This window comes from Entelurus aequoreus, linkage group LG12 (genome assembly GCF_033978785.1).
Source record: "Entelurus aequoreus isolate RoL-2023_Sb linkage group LG12, RoL_Eaeq_v1.1, whole genome shotgun sequence".
Classification (NCBI taxonomy): domain Eukaryota; kingdom Metazoa; phylum Chordata; class Actinopteri; order Syngnathiformes; family Syngnathidae; genus Entelurus; species Entelurus aequoreus.
The window spans coordinates 18140237-18152150 of NC_084742.1; positions in this window are offsets into that span (position 1 = coordinate 18140237).

Here is an 11914-nt window from a genome sequence, read left to right on the forward strand (position 1 = left end):
AAAAATACAAAATTAAATTTTTTTTTAAATGAAATCAACATGAAAAACACAAAATGCACTTACAATTAGTGCACCAACCCAAAAAACCTCCCTCCCCCATTTACACTCATTCGCACAAAAGGGTTGTTTCTTTCTGTTATTAATATTTCTGGTTCCTACATTATATATCAATATAAATCAATACAGTCTGCAGGGATACAGTCCGTAAGCACACATGTTTGTATTTTTTTATGACCAAAATCTTTATGGGACAAATTTTCAAGCGTTGACCGGTCCACAGTTACAAAAAGGTTGGGGACCACTGCCGCAACAAACGTGTCAGTGTCTGCATCATGACTATAACTTACAGCTAAGCACGCAATAGCACACAAGATAGACACACTGTACGTAATAAGTGTCCTTGAACACTGGAAAAACAACAGTTACATTTTTTTTTTCTAAAAATATACTTTTCCGTGAAATAAAAGAGTTTGAACCCTTCAGAAATGTTAAATATGGACATATTTGTGTTAGTCCTTATCCTAACTATTTGCAGTTTTATTTCTTAAAAAATATAATAGTTTAAATACACACTTAAGTCCCTGGGGTTTTATTCAGGCCTGTTACCCATATACGCTACATTCATATATATAGCATATATATATATATATATATACATACAGTGTATACACGTTTGTATATACACATGTACATACATATACAGTATATACGCATACATGTGCAAATGCACACATGTATATATGTATGTTACTTTATCTTAAAATACAATTTTCGTAATGTGCTTAGTGTCAACAGGCTATTAGCATGAATGCCATGTGTTAATATTACATGCATTTGCTAAGTCTATGCTAAAAACTCACTCTTTTACTTTTAGTTTCTGTTACTCAAATAAGTCATACTTAACTTGACTTATGAACCTTGTGAAAAAAGGAAATAAAATTGCTTTAGATGGACTAATACACATGTTGAATAGTTCAATTTAATAGATTTGGAGTTGAAAAACCCCCCACAGAAATGTAAGTTTATTTTGAAAGAGTTACAAAACATACTACGGTTACATTAGCACAATTCCACATGAATGCATGCATAAAGTATAATTTTGTTTCATAATCAATGTTTGCATCTTAAATTACATTTCAAGGGATGTGTCTGCATGACCCTCTAACAAAAATGCAGAGCATGTGAGCGATATTAACGCAACATTTTCAAGCGCCGAGGCCTCAGGGCTCCACCGTGCACATTGACACGCACGCCATGTCTTACATCAGCGAGCAAACCCTCACTTTGAATTACGTTGTCAAAATGTAAGATTTATACTTTTCACTCCGACAAGGACAGATATCAGCGTACAAACGGGACACATATTCCAGAGATGTGCGTCAGAACACACGGTGAAGTGGCAGCTGGGTTAAACAACAAATAATACATCAAATAATGCATTGTGGGTTTAGTTCTCATCAAGTACAGACATGGCCTTTTCCAATTGTAAGCGTCCTCATTACTCATTTCAGGAAAGCGGTTTTCCTGCCGCAGAATAGTGCTTTAAACGGTAAATTGTGTAACAGAAATTGAGCAATACTGTACATTACTACTGTACTTTCAATTTATTTGGCTGACAGCTCAAAGAAAGGGAATTCACTTTCTTTTAGGCTGCTTTCATGTTTGGTTCACTTACAAGGAACGCCGCAGCAGTTTGCTTCACTTGACCTCAAATGTGAACTCTAGGGGTGTCCCGATCTGATACTGATATCGAATCTCGATCTGACATCGATATAGTATCAGCAAAAAATCATATTATATAGGCCTGCATCTGAAACGCCTGCTATAAGAACTGCGATACAAGCATTCTTCTTTTAAGATTATAAACATGGAACCGCAGTGTGGACCAAACCATGTTTTAAGAATTTTGCTTATCAAAATTATTAAAATGAGAATGTTGTAAGATTTATGGCTTTTTTAAAATTTGCTTTAATTCGTATTAATATATATCAGTTCAGTGTATACATAACAATTTTGTCATATAGTGTACTGGGGGCTGTGTGGGCCATAGCGGGCTGTGGGCCCTTAGAATTGTCATCACCTTTCCTCCCTTGACGACGGCCCTGCACACAGATAACATCTTGTCACCATTGGAGAGCATTTTAAGAGTCTTTACTTCAGAACACTGTAAAAGTAAACACACATACATAAAATGTGTTAATATAACTTAGATGAAATACTAAATAACATCTCTGTGGCAATCCAATGCAAAATAAATGCTTCAATCCAAATGAGTTCGCTAATATACATTGTATAGGCCATACACATGCTACTGATTAGCATTAGTTATTTTACATGGCGATTTCAACACCTCCTAAATTGTTAATGAAAACTACGACTAAAATGCACGTTATAGTCTAACAGCTGGTGTGTAATAAGTACAATACTTGAAGTATAAACACTTTGTAGGACTCAACAAAATACAAAACTGGCAAATTGAACTTAGTGGCAAAGACTTCTTCCTGACTACAACAACACACCTAGGACAAACTAAAATTAATGCATACTTGCAAATGATACTCAGAAGTGTAAAAAAAGAAAATATCACAGCTAAATAGTTTACAGTCCATTCCAGACTCTGATCAAGTACTATCCAGCATGCAGAACCCACATGATCACAACAACATATTACTTAATTATTACGTTTATAACATTACACGCTACAAAATTATTCAAAAGTATGTACTTTATTATAGTCAAGACTGGAAGATCTGTAATGTATCAGAATTAAACCCACGCGATCACAACAACATATTACTTAATTAACACTTTTATAACGTTACACGGTACAAAATAAGTCAAAAGTATGTACTTTATTATAGTCAAGGCTGAAAGATCTGTACTGTACCAGAATTAGTTTGTTTGTTTATTTATTTACCGGGCGGTATAGCTCGGTTGGTAGAGTGGCCGTGCCAGCAACTTGAGGGTTCCAGGTTCGATTACCGCTTTCGCCATCCTAGCCACTGCCGTTGTGTCCTTGGGCAAGACACTTTACACACTCTGATTTAAATGTAACTTAGATATTGGGTTTCACTATGTAAGGCGCTTTGAGTCACTAGAGAAAAGCGCTATATAAATATAATTCACTTCACTTCACTTTAAAATGCACATTGATGAACACAATAACACGTAGGATGTTGTGTAAATATGTCGGATTATAGCAAAATGCTCATTTCCATCTGCAGTGAAAGGGTTGCATGGTGACACCACTTTGGAACACTACATGGACAAAAGACACAGTCAGAGTTAAAACGAAAGCAAAAAAAAAACAGGCAGAAGTGAAAATGATGAAAGACAAAACCCGTTCAAGTGTTGCCTCTGCTCTGCTCTGCTCTCCCCGTCTGTATATATATGTGCTCATGAAAAGTATATTTTAGAAGCTTTTTATGAACATCCTTCTGATAGACAGCGACCTCTGCAATGTACATTTGTGTTTTGCGTTCATGTTTTTTTCCCCCCCAAAATCTGTGAATCTGACAAAAACAGAGCAAAAACCAATGTGCACTGCAGAGGACACTAGTTCTTAGGAGGTAAATATGAAAAAATAACCACCAAATTCAACCAAGAAGACGACATTTTGGTTTGGGATATTTAAATTATGTCACAAAGTAAGTTCAATCAAGTCCTTACTTTACGCATAAAAAGTGACCAAAAAGTAGCCTTCTTGCAAACATGTTTATCAAGAGAAAATGGACCAAAAGTCACTTCATATTATTTACTGCTCACTAGTGTTACCATATCTGAGTTATTGTGCAGAAATATGAGGAAATAACTACAAATGTACACGTAATTCACTAACCTGTGTTACAAAAAATATCTGTCAGAATAATACATATCAAAAATATATACAAGCGCTTCATTTATTGACTCCAAAATACTGAAACTCAATGATTTACTGCAAAAATTATGCCCAAAGCAAACTATAACCTGCTACCCAAGTATGTACAACAATTCTTCTAAAAAAAAAGAGGAAAAATATAACCTTAGAGGAAAATGTAATTTAAAACATTTATATGCATGCGCAACACTTAAGACCTTCAGCATATCAGTATGTGGAATTAAATTATGGAGTGGATTAAGTAAAGATGTCAAACAATGTACTAATATGATCCAATTTAAGAGGCTGTTCAAACGACAAGTGTTTACAAAGAATCTTGATGAACATCTTGAACTATTTTGAAAATGAAAAATTATTCATCTCATGTGAATCATGACTGGCTTAACTATTAAGAGAAATGTTGTATTCAGTGGTGTACATTGTGTTACAATTACAAGATCAGAACAGGAGGTGAAAAATGTGTTAGTAATTGCTGTGAATTGGAAAAGGAATTGATAAGTAAGCTTTGTTTCTTCCTGCTCCTTTTCGAACATATTGTAAAAAGAAATGAGAATATGTAGATTATATGATGTATCATATTGTATACATATTTGTATACATGTTCTAAATAAGAAAAGAAAAAAAATACACACGTATAAGTACAGTACCTCCTTTATACACACGCGCGCGCACACACACACACACACACACACACACACACACACACACAGTATTCTTCTATTTGTAGGCTTTAAAATTGTACACAAAGTACCGTGTGCAAAGTGAAGTTGTTATGAGATTATGAATCATTTAGTTTCATGGCTGTGAGCGACAAAGTTAGTGGCAGCTGACATCCGACGGTGTGCCAATAACTCTTACCTTGTTTTACATGCTGCGTCTGACAAATGTGATCAGTCAATACACAACTGAACTATGTTTGCTCCCTGACAGGAAGTGAGAGGATTTCTCTACCCGGCCGAGTTATGGAGATCAGCAAAAATTGAGGAATCGAGAACAAGTCGGAGGAAGAGTCAATTGGTGTCACTCTTGCTTTTACCTTTTGTTTTTTCAGAACAAATATCTTTGTCTTTTTATCATCTGTAGGACACTTAACATTAAAGGCCTACTGAAACCCACTACTACCGACCACGCAGTCTGATAGTTTATATATCAATGATGAAATCTTAACATTGCAACACATGCCAATACGGCCGGGTTAACTTATAAAGTGCAATTTTAAATTTCCCGGGGAACTTCCGGTTCAAAACGCCTTTGGAGGATGACGTATGCGCGTGACGTAGCCCGTTTAACAGAGGTAGGGCTTCCCCATTGAAGCCAATACGAAATAGCTCTGTTTTCATCTCATTATTCCACAGTATTCTGGACATCTGTGTTGGTGAATCTGTTGCAATTTGTTCATTGCATTATGGAGAAAGAAGCTGAGCAAGCAAAGAGGAAAGTCGGTGCGAAGCGGAGTATTTTGCGAGGGAAGTCAGCAACACAACACAGTCGGTGTTTCATTGTTTACATTCCTGAAAGATGCAGTCAAGATCGAAGAACTCGGACAACAGAGACTCTTACCAGGAGGACTTTGACTTCGTTAACAGACGCAGACGCGATACCGTGAGTACGCTTCCAAACATTTGATCGCTTGCTATAACTAGCTCGAGCTAGTAGCTAGGAGCTAGGAGCTAGCATAACAAACACCTAGGTGTTTGTTATGCGGGATTAATTTGTGGCATATTAAATATAAGCCTGGTTGTGTTGTGGCTAATAGAGTATATATATGTCTTGTGTTTATTTACTGTTGTAGTCATTCCCAGCTGAATATCAGGTCCCACCCGCGCGCTTCCAAACATTTGATCGCTTGCCCGTACGTGCTTGTCATGTACGTAACTTTGGTTAAATATATAAGCTTTATGAACCTTGGGTTAGGTGAACGGTCCTTTGGGCTGAGTGAGTGTGTGTGTTGTGCAGGTGTTTGAATTGTATTGGCGGGTTTTATGGACGGGATCCCGTCCATATACCGCTCGAGCTATAACTAGCTAGAGCTAGTAGCTAGTAGCTAGGAGCTAGCATAACAAACACCTAGGTGTTTTTATGTGGGATTAATTTGTGGCATATTAAATATAAGCCTGGTTGTGTTGTGGCTAATAGAGTATATATATGTCTTGTGTTTATTTACTGTTTTAGTCATTCCCAGCTGAATATCAGGTCACCCCCGGCTCTCACAGCATCTTCCCTATCTGAATCGCTTCCACTCCCCACTAGTCCTTCACTTGCACTTTCCTCATCCACAAATCTTTCATCCTCGCTCAAATTAATGGGGAAATCGTCGCTTTCTCGGTCCGAATCTCTCTCACTTCTGGCGGCCATCATTGTAAACAATAGGGAACTTTGCGTATATGTTCAATTGACTACGTCACGCTACTTCCAGTAGGGGCAAGCCTTTTTTTTTTATCAGATACCAAAAGTTGCGATCTTTATCGTCGTTGTTCTATACTAAATCCTTTCAGCAAAAATATGGCAATATCGCGAAATGATCAAGTATGACACATAGAATAGATCTGCTATCCCCGTTTAAATAAAAAAAATTCATTTCAGTAGGCCTTTAAGAAACATGTCTAATGGCATATGAATAAACAGTAATGTAATCAATAGAAGTAATAGTAAGTAATGCACTACATGTACTCTGTTACAGTTACTTAAGCACTTTTTGATTCAGTCATACAATATACTTTCTACTTTCGAGTATTTTTGTGAAGAAGAAACGCTACTTTTACTTTAACATTGATTTTATTTCGATTGCCACATTCATTGATATCATTATATTTATTTATTATCTATTGATTACTGCTCATTTGGCATGACATGACTCTGATTCACCAATCCAACTTAAGCACTAGGGACCTTTGACTCCATTTTACCGATCAAACGGAGCCTGGCAGTCACATGACCGCGCCCAAACCACACGCTGTAAAAAATGACGAGACGTCATAACTCTTCAATGTTTACTTACAAACTATGGAACATTTATATCATCATCTGTGTCAGTAGAAATGTTCACATTTCAGCTTACACTTCCAACTAGAGAAAACATGTTGCGATAAGTTGTAGATGTTTTTTATGTTTTAGTTAACGGTATGCTAAAATTAGCTGTGTTATAACGTCACAAGCGACTGGTTGCTTGTGGGGTGTGGCGGTCTTCACCTCTGGCTGCGGCGAGTCTCTGGGGCATCCCATCTTTCTTCCCGCGTAGGGTGTGGTCTCTCACTGGCTTGGAGGCTAGTTGTCTCCTGCTTCTCCTGTGCCTTGTCCTCGGCCTGCCGCTGGCCTGCCCGACGGCACAGTGGGCCCGGTCCTGGGGGTCCTGTCACTGGCCGCCCTGCCTTGGTGGGGCCAAACGCACATTAAACTGTAAAAACATACTAAGATACTGTACATACTAAGACATGCACATGTACAGACATACACTTACGCATATAATCACGTTTCATCAAACAGATATTAACGTTACTTGACGGTTACTCAGTACTTGTTTAGTTTTTTCCCTGTCTACTTACTGACTCTTACTCAAGTACATATCTAGATGACTACTTTTTACTTTCACTGAATTATTATTACTCTATAGTAACAGTACTCTTACTAAACATTTTTGGCTACTCTACTCACCTCTGATTGTAGTTTGTGAGAGCAAAATGTTGTTTAGCTCCAAAAAAAGGCTAAATTATTCTTAGTTTGATGCATTGTACCTGTGCAACCACATTATTTCACATATTGGTCACTTAATAAGTCATTTTAGGGAGATTTGATTTCTTAAAGGCCTACTGAAACCCACTACTACCGACCACGCAGTCTGATAGTTTATATATCAATGATGAAATCTTAACATTGAAACACATGCCAATACGGCCGGGTTAACTTATAAAGTGCAATTTTAAAATTCCCGCCACACTTCCGGTTGAAAAACTCCTTTGGATATGATTTATGCGCGTGACGTCACAAAATCCACGGAAGTGGTTGTACCCCATCGACCCGATACAAAAACCTCTTGTTTTCTTCGACAAAATTCCACAGTATTCTGGACATCTGTGTTGGTGAATCTTTTGCAATTTGTTTAATGAACAATGGAGGCTGCAAAGAAGAACGTTGTAGGTGGGATCGATCGGTGTATTAGCGGCTAAGTACAATACTTACAGCAACACAACAAGGACTACTTACTACGCCTAGCCGATGCTTGCCGCCAAACCCACGGATGAAGTCCTTCGTCGCGCCGTCGATCGCTGGAACGCAGGTGAGCACGGCTGTTGATGGGAAGATGAGGGCTGGCTGGCGTAGGTAGAGCGCTAATGTTTTTATCATAGTTCTGTGAGGTCCGGTTGCTAAGTTGCTAAATTAGCCTTAGCGTCGTTAGCAACCGCATTGTTAAGCCTTACCAGGCTGAGAATTTTTAACCGTGTAGTTACATGTACATGGTTTAATAGTATTGTTGATCTTCTGTCTATCCTTCCAGTCAGGGGTTTATTTCTTTTGTTTCTATCTTCATTTGAGAACGATGCTATCACGTTAGCTCAGTAGCTAAGTGTGTCACCGATGTATTCTCGTGGAGATAAAAGTCACTTTAAATGTCCATTTCGCGTGCTCGACTCTCATTTTCAAGAGGATATAGTATCCGAGGTGGTTTAAAATACAAATCCGTGATCCACAATAGAAAAAGGAGAGAGTGTGGAATCCAATGAGCCAGCTTGTACCTAAGTTACGGTCAGAGCGAAAAAAGATACGTCCATCACTGCCTCTTTAGTCCTTCACTGTAACGTTCCTCATCTACGAATCTTTCATCCTCGCTCAAATTAATGGGGTAATCGTCGCTTTGTCGCTCCGAATCTCTCGCTCCATTGTAAACAACGGGGAATTGTGAGGAATACTAGCTCCTGTGACGTCACGCTACTTCCGGTGCAGGCAAGGCTTTTTTTATCAGCGAGCAAAAGTTGCAAACTTTATCGTCGATTTTCTCTACTAAATCCTTTCAGCAAAAATATGGCAATATCGCAAAATGATCAAGTATGACACATAGAATGGATCTGCTATTCCCGTTTAAATTAAAAAAAATCATTACTGTAGGCCTTTAATAGATCATGCTTCATCTCAATGGTGCAGCTCAATAGCAAAACTGCCTGCAGTACATAATCTGACCAGATAGTGTCGCTACAGAGTCCCATCCTTTCATGTCTATCATACCATACTCCTCCTCCATGCATCTTCCCACACTTTTGGAGTGCCAACATGCTCTTCAGGCCTGAAAAAATCCACTTGCACATGTTCTCGGTCCCCTTCTAACAGTCCAAATTGGAGGCAATTAAAGAAAAAGAGCTCTCTGTGCTGCAGGCTAAAAAGGGAGAAGGTTAAACATGGTTTGGCTCTTGACTGTAATTGTGAGGAGGGAATTCCTACGGCAGAGAACATTTCAACCACCATCACTTTCTCTCTTTGATGGGCTCCTTAGACATCTTGCAAAGTATCGTCTTATTTAAATGTCAGTGTTGGATGCACAGATGTGGACTTAGTGTCTGTTGTGGCTGCTTTAATGCAAGGATGGGAACAATTGGAGGACCCTGACAGGCCCTCCTTAAACACACACAAAAACACACGAACAGCGCACACACACAAACACACACTTTATAAAAGGATTAATTGAAATAAGACACTTCTTCCTAATCTTTTTCAGAGATAGATATATGGATTTTGATACAGTATATAGATCGCAGCAGGCACAAGACAATGATACAACAATGATTATACATACAGTACATGTCCTTTAAAACTGACTTTGAAACAACGTTGCAAAATAGGTGTATTTGAAAATGGAGACAACATTGGTGTCAAACTTTGGAGCCGCGTTGTTGGTTGGGATATTACAAAATTGCAATAGTCAAATCAATGTCACAACCTGACATTGAATAAGCGTTGTCAAAAAGCATGTTGTTTCAACGTTGTATTTGCGTTGTTAAATACTGATTGGAAAATGACCAAAATTCAATAGTCCAATCAACGTCAGGACCCAACATTGATTAAACGTCGTCAAAAAGCATGTTGTTTCAACGCTAGGTTTAAGTTGCTCAATGTCGGGACCTCATTCAACAAGTTCTCAACATTGTTTTATTATCTCGTGCCTGCTGGGATAGACGGACAGACGGACAAACAGATAGATAGATTGATAGATTAATTTATAGACGGATAGACAGATAGACGGTTAGACGAATAGACAGATATTTAGATAGATGGATTAATAGATAGATAGATAGATAGATAGATAGATAGATAGATAGATAGATAGATAGATAGATAGATAGATAGATAGATAGATAGATAGATAGATAGATAGATAGATAGATAGATAGATAGATAGATAGATAGATAGATAGATAGATAGATAGATAGATAGATAGATAGATAGATAGATAGATAGATATACCTTAGGTCAGGAAAAAACACATAGGCTATATCATCCCTACGAGCCTGTTTCCCTTCTCGTTAGGGAATAAAATCCCCTGACGAGCATGGAAACCTGCGAAACAGGCTTGTAGGGATGATATAGCCTCTGTGTTTTTTCCTGACCTAACGTATATTCCGCTCTACCCCGGTATTGAGCACTGTATAACAGATAAACCACAGAAACCTCGACTACAGACAGACAGACAGACAGATGAATTGATAGACAGATAGATTGATAGACAGACAGACAGACAGACAGACAGACAGACAGACAGACAGATAGACAGATAGATATACCTTAGGTCAGGAAAAAAACACAGAGGCTATATCATCCTTACGAGCCTGTTTCCCTGCTCGTCATGGGGTTTTATTCCCTGACGAGCAGGGAAACCTGCAAAACAGGCTTGTACGGATGATATAGCCTCTGTGTTTTTTCCTGACCTAACGTATATTCCGCTACCCCGGTATTGAGCACTGAATAACGGATAAACCACAGAAACCTTGACTAAAGACAGACAGACAGACAGACAGACAGACAGACAGACTGATGGATTGATGGATTGATGGATTGATAGATTGATGATAGATAGATTGACAGAAGCGTGCATAGAGAAGAGACAGATAGAAGCTTGCATAGAGAATAAAATAAGTGCCTTTTTTCATTATAATAAATTGTTTGTGTAAAAAATATATATTTTATATCTGTGCTATTTGCTGCAATTTGTTTGATGAAAAGCAATGCGTGCACCCTTTCAGTTTAAAGCAAAGCTCTTATGTGTGAAAGGAGTGTTCACACAAGAGGCTAAAAAAACAAATTCCATTTTTTTTTCATGCAACTCTCTGAGATTGTTTAATCGACTGTGAGTGTCAGCGTCGCTTCCTGTTCTGATGTTGACTTTTGACCTTCTTCTTGCAAACTTAAAGTGTCAATTTCAAAACTATACGTGGATGCCAACAGGGCACTAATTTTCCAAAATGCTGTAATAATATTGATTTATCAAAGTTTAGTTACTAACGTTAGTTGTCATTTAATGTATATTGTATCATAGCAACAACATGACTGCAAATTGTTATTTGCTTCTCTTGGACTGTTTTTGTATATGTGCACGCTATCTCTTTGTGCACATGTGTATGCATGTATGTGTGTATGCATGTATGTGTGTACGGGAGTATGTGTGTACGAGACAGCGGTGAGTGACCAGCATGAACACCAAACATGATTTTTATTCAATATAATTAGTAAAAGTGAAAAATATACACATTTTAAAAATATATACACTACCGTTCAAAAGTTTGGGGTCACATTAAAATGTCCTTATTTTTCAATGAAGATAACTTTAAACTAGTCTTAACTTTAAAGAAATACACTCTATACATTGCTAATGTGGTAAATGACTATTCTAGCTGCAAATGTCTGGTTTTTGGTGCAATATCTACATAGGTGTATAGAGGCCCATTTCCAGCAACTATCACTCCAGTGTTCTAATGGTACAATGTGTTTGCTCATTGGCTCAGAAGGCTAATTGATGATTAGAAAACCCTTGTGCAATCATGTTCACACATCTG